The sequence below is a fragment of the Molossus molossus genome, unplaced genomic scaffold, assembly GCF_014108415.1.
Source record: "Molossus molossus isolate mMolMol1 unplaced genomic scaffold, mMolMol1.p scaffold_m16_p_5, whole genome shotgun sequence".
NCBI classification, from domain to species: Eukaryota; Metazoa; Chordata; class Mammalia; order Chiroptera; family Molossidae; genus Molossus; species Molossus molossus.
In genome coordinates, this window is record NW_023425388.1 from 100,980,905 (window position 1) to 101,005,206 (window position 24,302).

Consider the following 24,302-nt stretch of genomic DNA (forward strand, 5'->3'; position numbering starts at 1 on the left):
GAGACAGAGAGAAACATCGATGTGATGGAGCCACATCAGCTGGTTGCCTCCCGCACGACCCAACCAGGGCTGGGACGAACCGCAACCGAAGTACGTGCCCTTGACTGGAATAGAAGCTGTGACTCATTGCTCCATGGGCCAATGCTCCAACCACTGAGCAACCAGCCAGGGCAAGAAAAGTTTTTTTTCTTTTTGTTGGTTAAACATTTTCAATCATCGCAACAGAGAGATTTAGTATTAGTGAATGCTAGTAAATTATCTATTATCCAAAATAGAATTTACCCCTAAAGCTAATGATGGTGTTTTATTTAATATTAGCTTACTCAGAAAATACCATAATTTTTAATAATCAAAAAATAAAATTGTGCACATTTTTTTCTAGAATATTTCCCACTTTATAACACTTGAATTCTGAGAGTCATCTCCTTTCATATTTTCTTTTCTGCACATTTGATATTTCTCACCTTGCCTTGTTCTTCACTGATGTGTTCATCTCTCACATCAAATGAGGGAGTTAGCCACCACGTTTCTCAAGCTCAAAAATCAACCAGTGACAGTAAATGGATGTTTCTCGTGGCAACTGTGAAAGAATTCAGGTGTTTTCTTCTCGGTCTGGAACCCTGCCTTAGCAGTACCAATTGGACATTTGTCACCATCAGGGTGATAGCCATTGCTGTACCAAAGGTGGTCCAAATAAGAAACCTACTCTTCAAATAATGCAGAGGAATAAGCAGACAGACCTAGGGCAAGTGATAAAGAGTAATGTGTTTTGCTCTGATCATACCTTCAGGGCAAATATCTGTTCACTGTCTCTGATCCTGCAGCCATTGAATTTGGTGATTAAAGCAATGTAAAATCAGTTTTTTACATTCAGAATAAACCAGAGCAGATATAGCTGATAGGAAAAAAAAACAAACAAAAAAACCAGTGAAGTCGCTTTCCGGATGGACTTGCATGTCTCAGGCTCTGTCTTTTTGCCTATTTTGCATCATGTCCTAACCTGGGGTTCTTTAGAATCATGGGTTTCATTAATCTATATATTCCTTATAGGGAGATAAGCACTGAGCTATGAACTCTGCTAGGTAGAATATTTTGATGAAAGAAAATAGAAATCTAAGGCATAGCAATGTCATGTCCTTTATTCAGTAGAATTCATTTATCATTCACAATGCATTAGAATTGAAATGTACATAAATTTCCCCACTAAAGCCAGCCTTCAGGGGGAAGGAATCAAATGAACTCCCTACTAATTTTTCTGCTCTATTATCTTATTAATGGTGATTTGTAGAGAATTGCAGAGAAACATTCATACTTAGGGCAGAATTTCTTAATTTGTGGTGTGAGAAATTAACATACAGTAGCTGTAAGTGTTTTTGTCTCTATAATTTAAAACATATCTAGATTTTAACTCTTGCAAAAAGTATGCAGAGTATGCAGAGAATGTAATGATTATTTACATGAAAAAAATATATTTTGTGATAGACATGCTTATTCTGAAGGGCATACCACTCAGAAGTTTGCTTATGATTTAAAATTTTTCTTGTCATTTCTGTGGACTGCAAAGAGGTCATTTTGCCCTTCTATGTGCTGTACTGACCAGTCCCCTGGAAGCTGCACTGTTGCAATACAACAGATAATACAATGGTCAGAAAACCTAGTTATCGTATTTTACTTCCACTGCCTCATTTGAGAAAGCACTCAGTTGACTTTTAGTTCTTACCCAGGGTTATAAGACAGTGATAGTGAAAGGAAAAAGTAATTGTAATAGGTTTGATAAATGCTAGTATTTGATCATCAGTTACATGGATGGTGAGTCACTGTTTGGAGACATCTTCCATATTTGTTGTCAGGAACATACTGTCTCACCACCTGTCTGTCCTTCATGGCTCTGCACTAAGGTGTCTGCCCCTCCCAGGTAGCGAGGTGAGGGCTGCTTTCCAGGGAAGGGGATTTTGCATTTCCTCCAGCCCTGCAGATGACCAGACAGCAATCCTCCTTTGTTCATGTTGGCTTTTTCTCTGAGTTCACTAGCATGTCACAGTGAATTCCATTCCCCTGCAATTGGTGTGTTAGCTACTCTCAGACTCTGTGCTTCTATCACCCAGGCTTGTGGATGGACCTTAATAACCTCTTAGTGGTAACCAATAGGGCAATATAAGCTGTATATGCGGTGAAATAGCCACAGATGCCCTTCGGTGAGGCACATCCTCCAGGTGTTGAGGGTCTCAGATTCTTACCCTTCCCCCTCTGTTCACAGCTCAGTGGAAGGAATAAATGGCAGAGGAAACACGAATGCAAAGCACAGTACAGAGGTTAGAAATAGTTTGGCCCATGGTTTTTTGGATTGAACGTCTATAATCAGAAAAACACATTTTCATTAAATAATGTTTGCATAACTAAATATTAATTTCTTGAAGAAGGTAGAGATCAGCCATCGACCTGCAATTTTCACAGTTGCCTAGTGCATTTGTCCTCTATATCCATAGGTTCCACGAGCACAGACACAGAGGACCCACTAAGGGACTTGGGCATCCGTGGATTTTGCTATCCACAGGGTATTCTGGAACCAATCCCTTGCTGATACCGTACTTACAATAAGACATCTATCACACTAAATTACCTTGCCACATGAAGATATAAATTAAATGAGATGCGTCTACATTGTTGGTGCCAACTTATCCAAGGTAATAAGGGAAACAGAAATCTCTGGCTGTAAGTCCATTCAACAGATAGATATATACAGCATATGGGCAGTATGTGATACACACAGACATACATACATAATTTGTAGGTAAATGAAAACCCACAAAGTTCGCTGATTCCAATATTTATCTTGAATTAATGAATCGGCTGATTCATTAACATGATACCTATATTCAATTTTAGATCTTTTTCTGACTGTATTTTGAGCACCAAATCGAGACAAGCAATTTTACTTGGATTTAAATACATTTTCCAAAGTGGGGAATGAAATGTAGTGTATGTTGCAATTCCTTTAGAGCATTTCTCACCTCAAACTATTTGGCTGTTAGTGTTTTATTTTTTTCTCTAGAAAGAAGAGGAAGGAAATGAAATACCCTTATTACTTCTTTATTTATGTTCACCAGGGATTATTTTTAACTGAGTTTGTAGTGCCACTTTCTATTCACTCCAGTAATATAAATGATGAAAAACACTGCATGTAATTTCATTTCACAAATGCTTCTAGCCATGTTATCAACTATTGATTAAAACCAATCATGATATAGATCCCCCCCCCCCCCATACACACAGCATCTCCTCTGTTCTTTCTCCTGTTCTTTCTTATGATAAGTGGTCACCACCCACTATATAGAAACCACAGCAGAATGCCTAACTCTTTACTAAGCAGCATTTTTTGTGGGCTTTTTAAAACACACTGCATTGGCCACCACCTGTTGAGTACTGTGCTATTACTATCCCCTGTGCAGGTACTTTCCCACAGCATCACTGAGACTCTGCGGCTCTGCAGCCTAGTTATTCTTATCCTGTGTGAGTCTAGGCTCGTGCTCATCCTGCACTCGGCTGCCTTACACGTGGATCTTTGGTGATCTCCAGATTAGGGGATCAAAACTTGGCTCTCTTATTTGTATTGTTTGTCTTTAATAGAATTTGAACATATGTGGTGAGGAACAGGATGACATTGGAAGCCAAACTGGGGGTTATAATACCCCACACTGTTTTGTGAGATGGTATTCAAGTTCCATGAATTATTTTTGTCATATGTTGCATTTAAAAAAAAAAAAAATACTTACGCAATCATGAACCCAGATCCCAGATACTGCTTTCTAACATGATTCTCCAATAAAAGGAAGCAGGACTCCCTGGAGAAATGGCTGATTCTAGGGTGGGAGCAAGGGAAGTGCAGAGGGGCCTGGAGCCTCTGGCAGAGCCGGAAGTAAGGAGTGCCCCAGGTCCGGAGGTTGGGATGTCAGAGGGACACATGAGCCAAACGAAGGCACCCAATGGCCAAACCTGTGGGCTATGATACTTATTTTGTTGCATTATTGCATAAAGTATAAAATATCCATGAGTTTATACCAACATAAATAAATGATTTGGTATAAAAATAAATGCAGAAAGAGACAAATCTGTACGGGAGAGTGCTAAATAATTTTTTTGATACTCCCCTCAAAAAGGTACATCTTTACTCTTCCTACCCCCACCTCCCTCCCTTGTGTGCGGGTTGTGTGTACTCAGTATTTTCTAAAGAGCAGAGTAAGGGAAGAGGGGAGATAAATTTCAGTGGAAAAACCTGGAAAACTACTTCAGCCTGCTGATTATGGTTAGCATTATCAGTAAGTCATGTTGATAGCATGTACTCTGGATAAGATGTGATGAGAATGGCAAAAGTACAATTCCCAACACAAGAAAAGCATCATAAAAACCCAACAAATTGAGGGATTGTATATAGATAAATGAAAATATATATATATATATGTGTGTGTGTGTGTGTATGTATAATATATATATAATATATATATATAATATATATATATATATATAATATATATATATATATATATCTCCACACACATAGAAAGAGAGGTGGATTATATAATCTAGCAGGAGATTATAAATATCAGATTTTGTATGTGTATAGATGTATGTATAAAATTTTGTGTGTGTATATCTCTATATAATATATATTTATGGCATATATAAAGAGAATAATTTTAAGGCATTGACTCACATAAATCATGGGGATCGCTAAGCCCAAAATCTGCACAGCAGACAGGCAAACAGGAAACTCTGCATGATCGGAGACTGCAGTCTTGAGGTAGAATTTCTTCATCCCTGGAGAACTTCAGCAATGGGGGTATGTTATCATCATATCTACAAAATACCACCACAGCAACACCTAGATCCATGTGTGATTAGAGAACTAGTTAGGAAAGCCAAACAAGTCTAAGAAGCTGTCATAGCCCAGAGATGGCTAAAGAGGCAGGATGGTGAAAAATAATACAGTATCCAAGATGGGATTCTGGAACAGAAACAAAAAGCATTACATAAAACTTGTGAAATCCAAATAAGATGTAGAGTTTAGTTAATAATTTTGTTGTTGTTGTTGTTAATTATGCAATTTATTTATTTTTGTTACAGATGTTTCTCCTTTTTCCCCCATTGACACCCTACTCATGATTCCCCACCCCCAACCCCGTACCAAGCATTGTTGTCTGTGTCCATGGTTACACATAAATGCATATAAATTCTGTGGTTAATCTCTTCTCTTCCCCGCTCCCCCTCACCCCCCTCTTCTGAGGTTTGTCAGTCTGTACCCTACTTCTATATCTCTGAGTCTATTTTGTTCATCAGTTTGTTTGGTTCATTATATTCCAAAAATAAGTGAGATCATGTGGTATTTGTCTTTCTCTGATTGGCTTGTTTCATTTAGGATAATACTCTCCAGGTCTTTCCATGTTGTTTCAAAGGATAAGATATTTTTCTTTTTTACAGCTGCATAGTATTCCATTTTGCATATGTACCACAGCTTTTTTTATCCATTCATCTATTGATGGACATTTGAGCTGTTTTCAGATCTAAGCAATTGTAAATATTGCTGTTATGAACATAGGGATACACATATTCTTTCTGATTAGAGTTTCAGGCTTCTTAGGATATATTCCTAGAAGTGGGATCACTGGGTCAAATGGCAAATCAATTGTTAATTTTGTGAGGTAACAGCATATTGTTTTTCATAGTGGATTCACTGGTCTGCATTCCCACCAGCAGTGTACTAGAGTTCCCTTTTCTCCACACCCTCGCCAGCACTTGCTGTTTGATGATTTGTTGATGGCGGCCATTCTGGCAGGTGTGAGGTGATACCTCATCATTGTTTTAATTTGCATCTCTCTGATGATTAGTGACATTGAGCATTTTTTCATGTCTCCTGGCCATTTGTATGTCCTTTTTGGAGAGGTGTCTATTTAGGTCCTCTGCCCATTTTTCAATTGGGTTCTTTGTCTTTCTTTTGTTGAGTTGTATGAGTTCTCTATATATTTGGGAAATTAGCTCCTTATCTGACATATTGTTGGCAATTATGGTCTTCCATATAGTGGGTTCCCTTTACATTCTGAATGTTGTTTCTTTTACTGTGCAGAACCTTTTTAGTTTGATGTAGTCCCATGTGTTCCTTTTTTTCTTTGTTTCTCTTCTCTTAGACATTGTATCAGTGAAAATTCTGGGGAGTATGATCTCTGAAATTTTGTTGCCTACATTTTCTTCCAGGATTTTTATGGATTCAAGAGTCACATTTAAGTTTTTATCCATTTTGTGTTTATTCTTGTGTATGGTGTAAGTTGGTGGTCTAGCTTCATTTTTTTGCATGTAGCTGTCCAGTTTACCGAACACCATTTATTGAAGAGGCTGTCTTGACTCCATTGTATGCTCTTGCCACCTTTGTCAAGAATTAATTGAGCAGTCAGCCTGGTGTGGCTCAGTGGTTGAGCATCAAGCCATGCACCTAGAGGTTGCCAGTTCAATTCTGGGTCAGGACACATGCCCAGGTTGTGGGCCAAATCCCCTGTGGGGGGCATGCAGGAGGCAGCTAATTGATGTTCTCTCTCATCCATGTGTCCTTCTCTCCTCAGTTCCTCTCTCTCTAAAATCAATAAAGGAAAAAAAAATTTTTTTTTATTTAATTGAGCATATTGTCTTGGGTCAATTTCTGAGTTCTCTGTTCTGTTCCTTTGATCTATATGCCTGTTCTTGTGCCAGTACCAGGCTGTTTTGATTGCAGTGGTTTTGTAGTATAACCTGATATCCTGTACTGTGATCCCTCCTACATCATTTTTTTTTTTTCAAGACTATTGTGGCTATTCAGGGTCTTTTTTGGTTTTATATAAACTTTTGGAGTATTGATTCTAGTTCTGTGAAATATGTCATTGGTATTTTGATGGGGATTGCATTGAATCTATAGATTGCCTTGGGTAGTATGCACATTTTAATAATGTTAATTCTTCCAATTCATGAACAAGGTATATGCTTCCACTTTTTTATTTCATTTTTCAATGACCAGTAGTTTTCTGTGAAGAGATCCTTTACGTCTTTGATTAAGTTTACTCCTCGGTATCTTAATTTTTTTGCTGCAATGGTAAATAAGATTATTTTATTAGTTGCTCTGTCTGTGGGTTCATCATTGGTGTATAAGAATGCCATTGGTTTCTTGACATTAATTTTGTATCCTGCTATTTTGCCCAAGTCATTTATTAAATCTAGTAAATTTTTGATGGAGTCTTTAGGGTTTTCTTTGTATAATATCATGCCATCTGTAAATAATGACACTTTCATTACCTCCTTTCCAACTTGTATCTCTTTTATTTTTTCTTTGTGTCTAATTGCTGTGGCTAAGACTTCCAGTACTATGTTAAATAAGAGTGGAAAAAGTGGGCATTCCTGTCTTGTTCCTGTTCTTAAGGAAAATACTTTTAACTTTTGCCCATTAAGTATGATGTTGGCTGTAGGTTTTTTATATAGGGCCTTTATTATGTCAAGATATAATCTCTCTATTCCCACATTGCTGAGCGTTTTATCAGAAATGGGTGCTGAATTTTGTTGAATGATTTTCCAGCATCTATTGATAAGATCATATGGTTTTTATCTTTTATTTTGTTAATGTGGTGTATCACATTTATTGATTTGTGAATGTTGTACCATCCTTGCATCCCTGGGATGAATCTCACTTGGACATGATGAATATATATATTTTTTGATGTATTGCTGGATTTGATTTGCTAATATTATGAATTTTGGCATCTGTGTTTATCAGGGATATTAGCCTGTAGTTTTCTTTCTTTGTAGTGTCTTTATCTGGTTTTGAAATTAGGATTATTCTGACCTCATAAAATGAGTTCGAAAGTGTTCTTTTTGATTTTTTGGAATAGTTTAAGGAAAATGGGTGTTAGATCTTCTTTGAATATTCAGTATAACTCCCCGTGAAGCCATTTGGGCCTGGGTTTTTGTTTACTGGTAGAGTCTTGATTACATTTTCAATTTCCTTAGTTGTTATTTGTCTGTTCAAGTTTTCTATCTCTTCTTAGTTCAGTTTTGGAAAACAGTATGTTTCTAGAAATTTATCCATTTCGCCTAGATTGTCCAATTTGTTGGTGTATAATTGTTCATAGTGTTTTAATGATCCTTTGTATTTCTGTGGTGTCAGCTGTTATTTCTCCTCTTTCATTTCTGATTTTGTGTATTTGGGCCCTCTCTTTTTGTTTCTTGTGAGTCTAGCCAAGGGTCCGTCAATTTTGTTTATTTTTTCAAAAAACCAGTTCTTTGTTTCACTGATCTTTTGAATTGTTTTTTAGTTTCTGTGTCATTTATTTCTGCTCTTATCTTTGCTATATTTTTCCTTCTCTTTGCTCTGGGGTTCTCTTTTTGTTTGCTTTCTAGTTCTTTAGTTGTAAGATTAAATAGTCAATTCTAAATTTTTTTTGTTTCTTGAGGTAGGCTGGTAGTTCTATGAACTTCCCTCTCAGGACTGCTTTTGCTGTGTCCCATACATTGTGTGTTGTTTTGTGTTTGTTTTCATTGGTTTCCAGGAAGTTTTTAATTTCTTCCCTGATCTCCTTGGTGACGCATTCATTGTTTTAGCCTCCATGTGTTTGAATGTTTTTGTTGTAATTGATTTGTAGTTTCATGCTATTGTTCTCTGAGAGGATGCTTGCTATGATTTCAGTGTTCTTGAATTTGTAGAGACTTACTTTGTGGTATCTTTGAGAATGTCCCCTGTGCATTTGAGAAGAATGTATATTCTTCAGCTTTGGGGTAAAATTTTCTGTAAATATCAGTTAAGTCCAACTGATCTAGTTAGTCATTTAAGGACTCTCTGTCCTTGTTAATTTTGTGTCTAGAAGATCTCTTTAGTGGTGTCAGTAGGGTGTTAAAGTCACCCACTATGATTGTATTACTATTGATCTCTACCTTGAAGTCCTCCAGAAGTTTTTAATATATTTTGGTGCTCCCATATTTGGTGCATATATGTTTACCAGGGTTATATTGTTGGATTGATCCTTTTAATATTATGCAGTGACCTTCTTGTCTCTTATTATGGCCCTTGCTTTGAAGTCTGTCTTTTTTCCATCCCTTCACTTTCATCCTGTGTGAGTCTTTTGTTGTGAGATGGGTCTCTTGTAGACAGCATATCTATGGGTTGTGTTTTCTTATCCAATCAGCTACCTATGTCTTTTGATTGGAGCATTTAAGCCATTTATATTTACAATTATTATTGATAGATAGTTATTTGTTGCCATTTTTATTTTATGCCTGTGTTTCTCTTAGTCTCTCTATTTCTTCTTCTTACAACAATTCCTTCAGCATTTCTTGCAGTGCTAGTTTGTTGGTGCTAAATTCCTTTGCCATTTTTGTCTATGAAGCTCTTTATTTCTTCTTCAATTTTGAATGACAGCCTTTCTGGATAAAGTAGTCTTGGATTCAGACCGTTGCCTTTCATTACTTTGTACACTTCATGCCACTCTCTTCTAGTCTGCAATGTTTCTATTAAGAAATCAGCTGACAGTGTACTGGGAGCTCCCTTGTAGGTAACTTTCTGTTCTCTCTTTTGATTCCTTTAAGATTCTGTCTTTGTCTTTAATGTTTGCCATTTTAATTATGATGCATCTGGCTATGGGTCTTTTGGGGTTCATCTTGCTTGGGATTCTCTGTATTTCCTAGATTTGTGTGACTTTTTCCGTCACCAATTTAGGGATGTTTTCTGTCATTATTTCTTCAAATAATTTCTCTATTCCTTTCTCTGATTCTTCTTCTTCTGGTACCCCTATGATGCAAACGTTGTCACATTTGTATTGTCCCAAAGCTCCCTTAAACTCCCTTAAACTCTCCTCCTGCTTTTTAATTTTTTCCCCCATTTGTTACTTTATTTGGGTGTTTTTTTCTACCTTGTCTTCTAACTTGCTGATTTGGTCTTCAGCTTCTTCTAATCTACTATTGAATTCTTCTAAGGTATTTTTTATAACAGCTATGTCTTTCTTTATTTCCTCCTGATTTTATTTATAACTCCTACCTCTTCTTTTTTTTTAACTTATGTAGTTCCCACTGAGCTCTTCATAATTCTTATTAAGTTACTTGTAGTGCTCACTAAATTGTTTGAGCACTCTTAAAATCATTGCTTTTTTATTCTTTATCTGACAAATTGCTTTCTTCCATTTTCTGTAGTTCTTTTTATGGTAATTCCTCCTTTTCTTTCATTTGGGTATTGTTTCTTTGTCTCCTCATTTTAGCAGTCTAGTAGTTCTAAGCCCAGTGAGGGATGTTGGAATCTCTAGGCAAGTTGGTATATATCAAATAAGGCTGCTGTACCTCCCACACTGTTTTGGTGTATAGCACCTCTTGCCTGATGTGGGTCTTGGAGGATTGACAGCCAGTGGCTGGTATTGGTCTGTTGTGCTGGTCTCGGTTGCCTGAGTCTTGCTGCTGCTTAGGCTGGGGCACTGCTCCTGATCAGCCTCTGTGGATGCTTCTGGGAATGGGTCTCAGCTGCCCATCTGTGCTGCTGCCGCCTGGGGATGGATGTCTACTCCTGAGCCTCTGCTGCTGAGAGTGTGTCTCAGCTCCCAGCCTCAGCTGCCATTGGGGGTGGGGCTCTATCTCCCCCCATCCAGTTACTGCTGCTGTGGAGGAAGGTGCTGCGCTCCGATCAGGCTGTTGCTATGGGGAATGGTGCTCGGCTCCCAGCAGGTTGCAGCTACTGCAGCAAGCACCTCGATAGCACTGCTACTGTGCACTGGTCTGTATTGACACAAGTGGGGTCCCTTGGTCTGAGGTGCAAAGCACTCTGATGAATTCAGGTTGCTCAGCCCTAGGTGCTCCCCTGCTGCTTCCTTCCAGAGAAGACCATGGATCTTCCAAAGTGGTGGGGTCTCCCACCCAGTATGGAGAAGCTCCCTGATAAGCCACTTAACTACAGAGGCCAGCTGCTCTCCGTCCATAGCACAGGAGCCTTCTGCCCTAGGTTTCTGCACTGCTCAGGGTTGATCGTCCACACTTGCATTCACTCACACTCTCACCCTCACCCTCACTCTGGCCCTGCTTGCTGCCATCTGCAATCTTCAATCCAGTTATATTTTTAATTGTGTGAAAGAAAGTAGATACATGAATGGACAGTTCTCCTTTACAGATGAAATGTTATTATGACAAATCCTATCCCATGTTTCAGGGGAGATAAACCAAAACTGAAAAGAAAGACTTACCTGAGGGGCCTAAGAGCATGACTGCAATTTTGTACAGTAACAGAATTATGATGGATCAATCACCTCTTACCACTTTCTTCCCAGGCCAACAAAGCCAAGGTCTAAAATTGTGACTAAGTGGAAGTAAATGTCTAAAACTTATGTCATAGCAGTCTGCTTTGGATTACTTCCTCTGAAATGTTACACTTATTATTTGGGCGGTGGCCACCAAGTGAGCAAATAAAACATTCTAAAACCGCAACTTGGGATTTTTGGTAAAATTTCTTTTACATTTAACTTACTAATAATCTTATGGGCAAAATAATTCATTAAGATACCCAGGTATATATTTTTCAACCATTTATCTTGGAGCAACATCTCACATTAACAAATAAGATGTTTGTAAATGGTCTCCAAAACATTAGGAACTTGATTACTATCAGGGTAGAAGAAGTTAGGATGAAATTACAAGTCAACCCTAAAATCATAATAACTAGACAAAACAAAAGTGTATTTTTTATTCACATCACATTTCAGTGCAGAACAGGTGTCCCATCCTCATCTTATAGCAATAGTATCTGGAATACATGTAACTATACATGACCTCCAAAGTCACAATGAAAGAAGAGAATTGTAACAATAACCAGGCTTGGAAGTAGATTATTTCTGTCCCACCTTACTAGACAGAATCCACTCATATTGTCCTGACCAAATCATGAGGGATGCTAGATATTTTTGTGTCTAGAAAGGGAAAACAGTACAATAAAAACATAACATAGCATCTGCCACAATTCTCAACAAAGTTTAGGAAATCTTGCACACTTTATTTCCCTCACAGACTCATAATTCAAATAAAATATTTAAACCCTTGAGCATTCCTATAAGAAGGAAACTAGTTTCATATTGTTTAACTCTGTTTTTACACAAGGAATATTGCTAAACATCTTGAAGTAAAATAACAGTATTTTTGTTTAAATACATTTTAGGCATAGCAACTTGAAGATATATAATTTTTTTTTTTTTTTTTTTTTTTTTTTATGCTTCCATGACCAATAAGTTCTCTTTCAAATTGTGTGTGTATGTGTGTTCAGTTCACTTTTCCTTAAGGCCAACTTGTTAAAATTATTTTTATTTTCATTAAAATAACTTATTGATCTCATAATATAACCACCAGTAGACAATCTTATTTCTCTAGTTTCACAATTCTCCTGATATGTGTATAACTGAATCCCCAAATACTGATCTTCCTATTTCTTCTACTAATTACAGCAGTTCTTTTAACATTACAGTGTTGGTTTGGTGCTAATATATTCCCTTAGACTTTTTTGTCTATGAAGCTCTTTATTTCATCTTCTATTTTGAATGATAGCCTTGCTGGGTAGAGTAGTCTTGGATTTAGGTCCTTGTTTTTCATGACCTTAATTACTTCATGCCATTCCCTTCTGGCCTGTAGTGTTTCTGTTGAGAAGCCAGCTGAGAGCCTTATGAGGGTTCCTTTGTAGGTAACCTGTTGCTTATCTCTTGCTGCCTTTAGTATTCTCTCTTTGTCTCTAATTTTTGGCATTTTAATTACTATGTGTCTTGGTGTGGGCCTGTTTGGGTTCTTCTTATTTGGGGCTTTCTGTGCTTCTTGAACTTGAATGCCTTCTTCCTTCACCAAATTAGAAAAGTTTTCTGTCATTATTTCTTCAAATATATTCTCTAACCCTTGCTCATTTTTTTCTTCTTCGGGGACTTCTATGATGCGAATATGATTACGTTTCCAGTGTCCCACAGTTCTCTTAAGGTGTCTTTCTGTTTCTAAATTGTTTTTTCCTTGTGATTGATTTTTTTCTACCCTGTCTTTTAATTCACTGATCCAATCCCCAGCTTCCTCTACTCTGCTGTTTAGTCCTTCCAATGTGTTCTTTATTTTTGCTATGTCATTCTTTATTTCCACTTGGTTAGTTTTCAATGCTTCTATATCTTTCTTTATTCATGGTGTTGAGGTCCTTATGCTATTGAGCTTCCTCAAGATCATGGCTCTGAATTCTACCTCTGATAACTTGCTTGACTGCATTTCATTTATCTCATCTTTGGTATAGGTCCCTTGTTCTTTCATTTGGGATTTGTTTTTTTGTTTTATCATTTTTGCTATCTCAGTGGGTTTTGGAACCTGCCAAATTTTCCCTGTGGGTGTTGGTGTTCTGCTATTTGTGGCTCCCTCTACTGGGCTTGGATGAGCATGGGAGGACCCATGTTAAACACCACTGTCAAGTCTTACTTTCCTGGGTAGATTTGCAAGCCCAGTAATGATTCAGTTATTTTATAGCTTTTGCCTAAAGGCTATTAGTCTCAGTTACTTGAAGATCCTTGGGTTCTCAGTTGAATGAAAAACTTCCTTAGGTGTTCATTGTAATAGGATTTCCAGAGGGTAGGGCAGATGCTGGTTGTTAATGAGACTCAGTTTGCATTTCCTCAGTCCACCTGGGTGGGGTTGAATCTCAGGGAGGGGCCACCACCTCTCCCCAGAGCCCTGGGAAGGAGTAAGATGACCACTATCCTGCTTGTCCAAAACTCAGCAAAAGCTCTGAGCACACTCCAAATCCCGAGTGTCCCCACACAATTGCCGGAGCCCAAGGTGAGTGACTGTGACTAATTTAGTGCGCTGTCCCAGCCCTCTGTGCTGTGGAGCCAGCTTGGGATTTTAACCCCAAAGGCGCTGCTCACAGCTAAGACCACTGCTGTCCATGGACTCTCAGCCCCTACTCATGTCTCTGCAATCATACTAGGATTGATTCAGTGTCCCTGATTATATGGTCCTCACAAGCTGCTTTTCTGTTGCTTTTTCCCCACGATTTGTCTTTATTTTAGTTGTAATTCCAGTTTGGTCCTGGGAGATGGTCTGTGTAGCTTCCATTCACCCCACTACCATTTTGGAATATGCCAAAGGCTCATTTTAAGGTGGCTCTTTGCCTAGGAAATACTTCTGGTACCAAATATTGTATCAGTCAGGGGCAATCAGAAAAACAGACATCACTACAGGTATTACAAATAAAAAAGGAGGTTTAATATAGGGACATGGAAGGGCGGGTAAAGCAAAAGTAAGAAAATTTACTTTCAGCTTTCAGAAAGTCCAGGAATATAAGCCTTACAGAAAAGTCACAGCTAATCAACTTGACTGTCTGCAACACCAAGCCAGTGATTTTCAAGGGGATGCAAAGATACATCTAGAAACTACTGTGGATAATCAGAGCTACTTACAGTACTGAAGTGGGTACTTCTCAGGAAAACACCTAGATGCCTTTGGCAAAACTCTCCTTCTGCCATCTGCTGATGCTTTACTCTATGAAGGGTAAGGAAGTTTTTGAGCAAGAACACCCAAACATCAAAAGATTGCTGAAACTGACCAATAGTCAGTCCTTACTTTGCACAGTAATTAGGGTCATAAAAATTACTGTAAATTCATACAAAAGGATCTATATAATCAAGAAGAAAAAGTGTAATTGTTTTAAAACATTTAACATTTTTTTGTCAAAGCATTAAAATCTCACTATAGGTTACACTTGTAAAGGGGGAAATAGTGGTGAACTAATATTTATTTAGTATATAGTAATTTAAAACATTTGCAACACTGACAACTTGTTTGATATTTTTATATCAAACATGTCAAAGATCTTGAAGAAGGTATGCAGATAAAAAATATTTATTAAAATTGCTTCATTTGTGAAAAAATAATGTCAAGAGTACATTGGACAGTGTTTGCCTTTTGTTATATCACTTACTATATGAAGAGAGCATTTTCTGTGCTTTGCTGACCTGTATTTCTTTCTAAGTTTAGATCAGCTTCCCACATTTTAGACACGAAGTTTCAGTGCCATGACATATTGAGAAGAATTCCTCTTAATGCTGTTTTTTGCCAGGATCACTTCCTCTGGGACACTTTTATCCTTTTCTTTACAACTACTTTTCTCATTCAAATTAGTAAGCTCACATTCAGTACAGGAGCAAATGTCTAGCTGCATGGCCAGTCTTGAATATTGGTGGCATCATGTTTCCAAACATTTTTTTCATAAAAGCATTTATATTTGACTTGAATTTCCCCTTCACCATCACTTATCATTTCTTTGCTGCATTTTCACCTTTCTTGGCCAATTTCCTTTTCCAATTATTTATTTTTGTTTAATGAGTATATAATGGGAGGAAAGAAGTCAACACAGCTGCATGCACATATGCTGAATAACAGACATACAATGACCAATCATCAACATGCTTCAAAAGAACTTCTGGTCAAGATGGCAACATAGGTCAACGTGGTATTGCATCCTCCCACAACCATATCAAAGTTACAACTAAACTACAACACAACTATCATTTAGAATCACCTGACATCAAGCTGAATGGAAGTTCTGCAACTATGAAATTAAAGAAGCAGCCACATTAAGACTGAATTTTATCTCAGTGAACCCCATATCTCTTGTTAAGTGGCCTTGGACCTGGCACTAGAAGCAGCCAGCCTTGGTTCACAACTTGGCTTTTCCTGGGCACCTTCAAGCCCAGCACAAGAAGCAGCCATCTGCTAACTGCTTTGTAAATTATGCCTGGTGGCCCCAGATAGAACACCAGGCAGTGGCTGACCTGAACCCAGAGCCAGCACACCCAGTGGATAGCTTCAGAACACTATAAAGCACCATCACCCAACCACCTTCACAAGTGACACACTCAGTGGGTACCAGAGCCCTACTGAAGTAAGTCTTGCTCTGTGTGATGGGCCCCTGTACAGCCGATCATCCACGGTAGTAAGAGGTTGGTGTATAGTGGGCACAGCCAGTCCTTGCAGCTAATCAGCCTGAGTAAAACCTTCTCATTAATGTGCCAACAGCAATAAAGACTAAATTATAACAGAAGGGTGTAAAGTCCACACAAGGGGTACACCTTGAGGGTCCAGCTCAGAGATCAGGGAGGCTGTGCCACTGGACCTACAGGACATCTACTACAATAGGCCACCCTATGAAGCCCAGGAGACATAGCAACCCTACCTAATAAACAGAAACAAACACAGGGAGGCAGCCAAAATGAGGAGACAAAGAAACAGGTCCCAAATGAAAGAACAGAACACAACTCCAGGAAAAGAACTAAGTGAAATGAAGATAAGCAACCTCACAGATGCAGAGTTCAAAACACTGCTTATAATAATGCTCAATGAACTTAGTGAGAATTTCAATGACCTTAGTGAGGGCCTTAAGAGCATAAAAAAAGACCAGTCATAAATGAAGACGGCACTAACTGAAATAAAGAATAGTTTACAGAGATTCAATAGTAGAGTAGGTAAAGCCAACAAGCAAACCATGGATTTGGAATATAAGAAAGCAAAAAACACCCAATCAAAACATCAAAAAGGAAAAAAGATTAAAAAAAAAAAAAAATGAGGATAGTGTAAGGAACCCCTGGGACAACTTCAAGCGCACCAACATTCGCATCTTGGGGGTGCCAGAAGGAGAAGAGAGAGAATAGGAAATTGAAAACCTATTTGAAATAATAATGACAGAAAACTTTTCTAACTTGGTGAAGGAAACAGACATATAAGTCCAGGAAGCACAGAGAGTCCCAAACAAAATGAACCCCAAGAGGCCCACACCAAGACATATCATGATCAAAATGTAAAAGGTTCAAGACAAAGAGAGAGTCTTAAGAGTAGCAAGAGAAAGGCAATTAGTTCCTTCCAAGGGATTTTCCATAAGACTGTCAGATGATTTCTCAAAAGTAACTTTTGCAGGCCAGAAGGGAGTGGCAAGAAATATTCGGAGTAATGAAAAGCAAGAACCTACAACCAACATTACTCTATCCTGCGAAGCTATCATTTAGAATTGATGGCCATATGAAGAGTATCCCAGACAAGAAAAAGCTAAAGGAGTTCATCACCACCAAATCACTATTATATAAAATGTTGAAAGGTCTTCTTGAAGAAAAAGAAGATCAAAAATATGAACAAACAAAATGGCAATAAATACATATCTATCGACAGTTGAATCTACAAGCAAAATGAACAAGCAGAACGGAAACATTCTCATAGATACAGAGAACATTTTGTTGGTTGCCAGAGTAGGGCGGAGGATGGGGAATGGGTGAAAAAGTTGAAGGGATTAAGAAGTGCAAATGGGTTGCTAGACTGACAAACCTCAAAAAGAAGGGGGGTGGGGGTGGGAAAAAATAAACCAAAGAATTTATATGCATATATTCATAACCAATGGACACAGACAACAGTGTGGGGAGAGTCAGGAGGGGGGCAAGAGTGGGGAGGAGGGGGTAAATGGGGGAAAAAGGAGGAACATTTGTAATATATTCAACAATAAAGATAAATTAAAAAAAAAAAATACTTCGAAAAAAGTGATGGCAATGGCCGAGAATTATAATGCACAGCTATTATTTACAGAATGATTTATAGATGGAATAACTATTAGAAGGTCCCATTTTATTCAATCACTCAGTAAATGTACCCTGGTCACTGATATTTCAACCATTTTATTTAAAACTGGTATTACTTAACTAAAACACAGTGACAAAATTTCTTGTACTTTGGAACCTAGCAAAGAGAGGATTATCTGTCTTGGTTACCAGTTGGAGTTCTGTAATTTTGTGGGGCGTGAGAGTCAAGAAGAAAATAAAAATCAGTGATCACTTTAAAAATTTAAAGAGGAAAAAGAGTAACACAAAATAAGTGGCAAAGAAACAAGTAGTGGAGAAGTTGAGAAAAAATGAGGATATTGATTTTGAAACTCCTAAATTTTAGGTGCCGAGGCTAATTCATATGGAAATCCACCAATTACAATCTATGTCTCGGGTAATTTAGAAAACAGGGATATAATTTTAATATTATCCACAAAAAGGTTGTAAATAAAATTAGGACATAAAATTGCTAAACTCATACTTTTCCAAGAACCCACATGTATTTGGTATGTGGAAGATAAACCAAGAGAACGGTAGAAAGAACCCAGAAATGCAAAGTTACATAATGAAGGGAAGTTTGTTTTCAGAACAAAAGTAACAGCAACAATGACAAAAGGTAGGCAATGGAAAGACATGTTGCTGTCAGGTAAGACCAGTCCGAGATAAAAGAGCCATTATTAGATCTCCCATTTAGAATGTCATTGGGCATTATTAAAGAGAAAACTCAATAAAATGCTGGGAGATAGGAGAAGGAGACTAGAAAAATTTGCAAGGTGGACAGTAGATAGTTGATGCCCAGCTAATATGGGTTATACTTTTGAGATGTTTGTTAAGAAAAGAAAAGAGAGCTTTAAAATACACTTGGAGGAAAAAAGCATAGTTTCTCTTCTGAGAAAAGGACAGTAGCATATATTTTACTTTAGAGAAGAAGCCACTAGAGAGAGAAAATTTGAAGGGTAGGTTTAGAAGTGGCGAGAGTTGTAGTTGAGAGAACAAATTCAGTGTGACTTGAACATGAGTGAAGACAATTCTTTTTTTTTTTTTTTCAATTTTTATTAATTTATTTTTGTTACTGATGTTTCTCCTTTTCCCCCATAGACACCCTCCTCCCCATGCAGCCCCTCCACCCACAGCATTGTTGTCTATGTCCATTGGTTATGCATACATGCATATAAGTTCTTTTATTTATCTCATCCATCTCCCCCGCCTGACTCCTCTGAAGTCTGTCAGTCTGAACTATACTTTCTTCTCTATCTCTGGGTCTATTTTGTGCATCAGCTTTTTTTTGTTCATTATATGCCACAAATAAGTGAGATCATGTGGTATTTGTCTTTCTCTGATTGGCTTATTTTGCTTAGCATAATACTCTCGAGGTTCCTCTATGTCATCTCAAAGGATAAGAGAACTTTCTTACAGCTGCATAGTACTCCATTGTATATATGTACCACAGCCTTTTTATCAACTCATCTATGGGTGGACACTCGTTTCCAGATCTTAATGATTGCAAATAGTGCTGCTATGAACATAGAGGTATATATATTCTTTCTGATTGGTGTTTCAGGTTTCTTAACATATATTTCTAGAAGTGGGATCACTGGGTCAAATGGCAGACCAATTGTTAATTTTTTTGAGAAAATGCCATACTGTTTTTCATAGTGGCTGCACCACTCTGCATTCCCACCAGCAGTGTACTAGAGTCCATTTTCTCTACACCTTCACCAGCACTTGTTTGATAATTTGTAGATGGCAGCCATTTTGTTAGGTGTGAGGTGAAACTTCATCGTTGTTTTAACTTGTATCTCTCTGATGATTAGTGACATCAAGTATTTTTTCTTTGTCTCTTGGCAATTTGTATGTCCTTTTTGGAGAGGTGTTTGTTTAGGTCTTATGCCCATTTTTTAAAAGGGTTCTTTGTCTTCCTTTTGTTGAGTTGTATGAGTTCTCTCTATATTTTGGAAATCAGCCCCTTATCTGATGTATCATTAGCAATTATGCTCTCCTATATAATGGGTTTTCTTTCCATTTATATGGTTGTTTCTTTTGCTTTGCAGAACCTTTTTTAGTTTGATGTAGTCCCATGTGTTCCTTTTTTCTTTTTTTTCTCTTGCCTTAAGTGATGATGTATTAGTGAAAATTCTGCTGTATATGATGTCTGAAAATTTTTTGCCTACATTTTCTTCTAGAATTTTTATGGATTCATGAGTCACATATAAGTCTTTTATCCATTTTGAGTACATTCTTGTGTGTGGTGTAAGTTGATGGTCTAGTTTTATTTTTTTGCATGTCCAATTTTCCCAACACCATTTATTAAAGAGGCTGTCTTTACCAAACTGTATGCTCTTTCCACCTTTGTCAAATATTAAGTGCGCATAATGTCTTGATTTAATTTCCAGGTTCTCTGTTCTGTTCCAATGATCTATATGCCTGTTCTTGTGCCAGTACCAGGCTGTTTTGATTACAGTGGCTTTATAGTATAATCAAATATTGGGTATTGTGATTCCACCTACTTTGTTCTTCTTTTTCAAGATCACTGTGGCTATTCAGGTCTATTTTTGTTCCATATGAACTTTTGAAGTATTTGTTCTAGTTCTGTGAAATATATTTTTGGTATTTTGATGGGGATTGCATTGAATCTATAGATGGCTTTTGGAAGTATGGACATTTTAATGATGTTAATTCTTCCAATCCATGAACAAAGTATGTGCTTCCATTTTTTTATGTTTTCCTCTATTTCTTTTTTCAATGTCCTGTAGTTTTCTGAGAATAGATCCTTTACTTCTTTGATTAAGTTTATTTCTAGGTATCTTAATTTTTTTGCTGCAATGGTAAATGGGATTTTTTTTTTTTAGTTTCTCTGTCTGTGAGTTCATTATTGGTGTATAAAAATGCTGTTAATTTTTTTATGTTAATTTTGTATCCTACTACCTTGCCAAATTATTTGTTAAATCTAGTAGATTTTTGATGGAGTCTTTAGTATTTTCTATGTACAATATCATGTCATCTGCGAATAATGACAATTCCACTTCCTCCTTTCCAGTTTGGATTGCACTTATTTTTTCTTCATGTCTGGTTGCTGTGGCTAAGATTTCCAGTAGTATGTTAAATAAGAGTGGCAAAAGTGGGCATCCCTGTCTTATTCCTGTTCTTAAGAAAAATGCTTTTAGTTTTTGCCCATTGAGTATAAGGTTGGCTGTAGGTTTTTCATATATGGCCTATATTATATCAAGTTATGGTCTTTCTAGTCACACATTGCTAAGCATTTTTTATCAGAAATGGGTGCTGGATTTTGTTGAATGCTTTTTCAGCATCTATTGATATGATCATATGGTTTTTATCTTTCATTTTGTTTATGTGGTATCATGTTTATTGATTTGCAAATATTGTACCATCCTTGCATTCCTGGGATGAATCCCACTTGATCATGGTGAATAATTCTTTAATGTATTGCTGAATCAAATTTGCTAATATTTTGTCAAGGATTTTGGCATCTATGTTCATCAGGATGTTGGCCTGTAGTTTCATTTGTGGTGTCTTTATCCGGTTTTGGAATTAGAATTATGCTGGCCTCATTAAACAAATTTGGAAGGCTTTCTGCTTCTTGACTTTTTTGGAATAGTTTGAGGAAAATGGGTGTTAATTCTTTGAATGTAGGGTAAAACTCCCCCATGAAGCCATCTGAGCTTAGTCTTTTGTTTACTGGGAGAGTCGTGATTACATCTTCAATTTTTTGTTGTTGTTGATATTCAAGTTTTCTATCTCTTTCTCTTTCAGTTTTAGAAGACTATGTGTTTCTAGAATTTGTTCATTTTGCTTAGATTGTCCAATTTGTTGCTATATTATCGTTCTTAGTATTTGTTAATGATCCTTTGTATTTCTGTGATGTTAGTTGTTACTTCTCTTTCATTATTGATTTTGTGGATTTGGGTCTTCTCTCTTTGTTTCTTGGTGAGTCAAGCTAAGGGTCTATCACTCTTGTTTATCTTTGCAAAGAATCATCTCTTTGTTTCATTGATCTTTTGAATTTTTTTTTTTTTTTTTTGGTCTCTATGTCGTTTATTTCTGCTCTTATCTTTACTATTTCTTTCATTCTACTTGCTCTGGGGTTTTCATTTTGTTTGTTTTTTAGTTATTAAGTTGTGAAATTAGTTAATTAAAATTTTTCTTGTTTCTTGAGGTAGGCCTATAGTGCTATGAACTTTCCTCTCAAGACTGCTTTTGCTGCATTTCATAGACTTGTGTTGCGGTGTGTTCATTTTTATTGGTTTCCAGGAAGTGTTTTATTTCTTCTGTGATCTCCTTGGTAACCCATTTATTGTTTAATAACAAGCTATTTAGTCTCCATGTGTTCAAATGTCTTTGCATGTTCTTGATGTAACTGATTTCTAGTTTCATGCCATTGTGATTTCAGAAGATACTTGATATGATTTAAGTCTTCTTGAACTTGTAGAGATTTAGTTTGTGCCCTAATATGTAGTCTATCTTTGAGAATGTCCTATGTGCACTTGAGAAGAATGTAAATTCTGCAGTTTTGGGGTGTAATTCTTTGTAGATATCTATTAAATTTATTTAATCTAATGCAGTATTTAGAACTCCATTTTTTTGTCTAGAGGATCAATCCAGTGATGTCATCAGGGTGTTAAAGTCCCCTGCTATGATTGTATTTATGTCAATTTCTTTTTGAAGTCCTCCAGAAGATCTTTAATATGTTTTGTTGCTCCTATATTGGGTGCATATATGTTTAACAAGGTTATATCTTTTTGTTGGATAGATCCTTTCAATACTATGTAGTGGCCTTCTTTGTCTCTAGTTATGGCCTTCATTTTGAAATCTATTTTATTGGATATGAGTATTGTTACCCTAGCTTTCTTTCTTTCCCATTTTCTTGAAAGATTTTTTGCCATCCTTTCACTTTCAGCCTATGTGAGTCTTTTGTTGTGAGGTGGGTCTCTTGTAAACAATATATATATATATATAGTTATACATAGTTATATATATAGTTATTATATATAGTTATATATATAGTTATATATATATATATAGTTTTTTGTTTTTTTTTTACAATATATATATATTTTTATCCAATCAGCTACTCTGTGTCTTTTGATTGGAATGTTCTATCCATTTACATTTAAGGTTATTATTGATATGTACTTATTTATTGCCATTTTTGTTTATTGTGTTTATATTTTTCTTCTCATTTCTTCTACTGATTACAGTCCTTTTAACATTTCTTGCAGTGCTGGTTTGGTGCTAATATATTTCCTTAGCCTTTTTTTTTTTTGTCTGAGAAGCTCTTTGTTTCACCTTCTATTTTGAATGATAGCCTTGCTGAATAAAGTAGTGTTGGATTCAGATCCATGTTTATGTCGAGAAATTAGCTGATAGCCTTATGGGGTTTCTTTGTAGGTAGTCTGTTGCTTATCTTTGCTGCCTTTAGAATTCTCTCTTTGTCTTTAATTTTTGGCATTTTAATTATTATGTGTCTTGGTGTGGGCCTATTTGGGTTCTTCTTACTTGGGGCTCTTTATGCTTCTTGATCTTGAATGCCTTCTTCCTTCACCAAATTAGGAACGTTTTCTGTCCCTATTTCTTCAAATATATTCTTTAACCCTTGATCATTTTCTTTTTCTTCTGGAACTCCTATAATGTGAATGTTGTTATGTTTCCAATTGTCCCACAGTTCTCTGAAGTTGTCTTCCTGCTTTTAAAAATTTTTTTCTTTTTGGTTTTCTGATTGGGTGATTTTTTCTACCCTGTCTTTTAATTCACTGATCCAATCCTGAGCTTTCTCTCCTCTGCTTGTTATTCCTTCCAATGTGTTTTTTTCTGTGATGTCGTTCTTTATTTCCAATTGGTTGGTTTTTAATTTTTCTATATTTTTACTCATGGTGTTGAGCTCCTTACTCATGCTGTTGAGCTTCCTCAAGATCATCGCTCTGAACTCTACCTTTGATGACTTGCTTAACTGCATTTTATTTATTTCTTCTTTGGTAGAGTTCTCTTGTTCTTTCATGTGTAATTTGTTTCTTTGTTTCACCATTCTGGCTATCTCAGTCGGTTTTGGAGCCTGCCTAACTTTCCCTGTGGGTGTTGGTGTTATTCTGTTTGTGGCTCTCTCTACTGGGTTTACATGAATGTGGAAAGACACATGTTAAACACCACTGTCAAGTTGTACTTTCCTGGGTAGATTTGCAAGCCCAGGAAATGTTCAATTATCCTCTAGCTTTTTGCCTGGAGGCTAGTAGTCTCCCAAGTCTCCGCTTGATGCGCCTTGGGTTGTAGCCCTCAAGTGAATGAAAAACTCCCTCAAGTGTTCAAGGTAAGAGGATTTCCAGAGGGTGGGGCAAATGCTGGTTGTTAATGAAACTCAATTTTCATTCTCTGACTCTGCTGGGTGAGGTTAAATATCCAAGGGTGGGGCTGGCTGCTTCTCCCCAGGCTTCGAGAAGGGACTCCCCAAGCAAAATGGCCCCTGTCTTGTATAGGTATGGCTCAGCAAAAACCCTCAGCGCCCTCTAAATCCTGAGTCTGCCCACACAGTTCCAGTCCATTCCACCGTTCCTCTGCCAGAGCCCAAGGTGAGTCGCTTTAGCTATTTCAGTGCTCTGTCCTGGCCCTCTGCACTGTGGATCCAGCTTGAGATTTAAACCCCAAAGGAGCTGCTCACAGCTA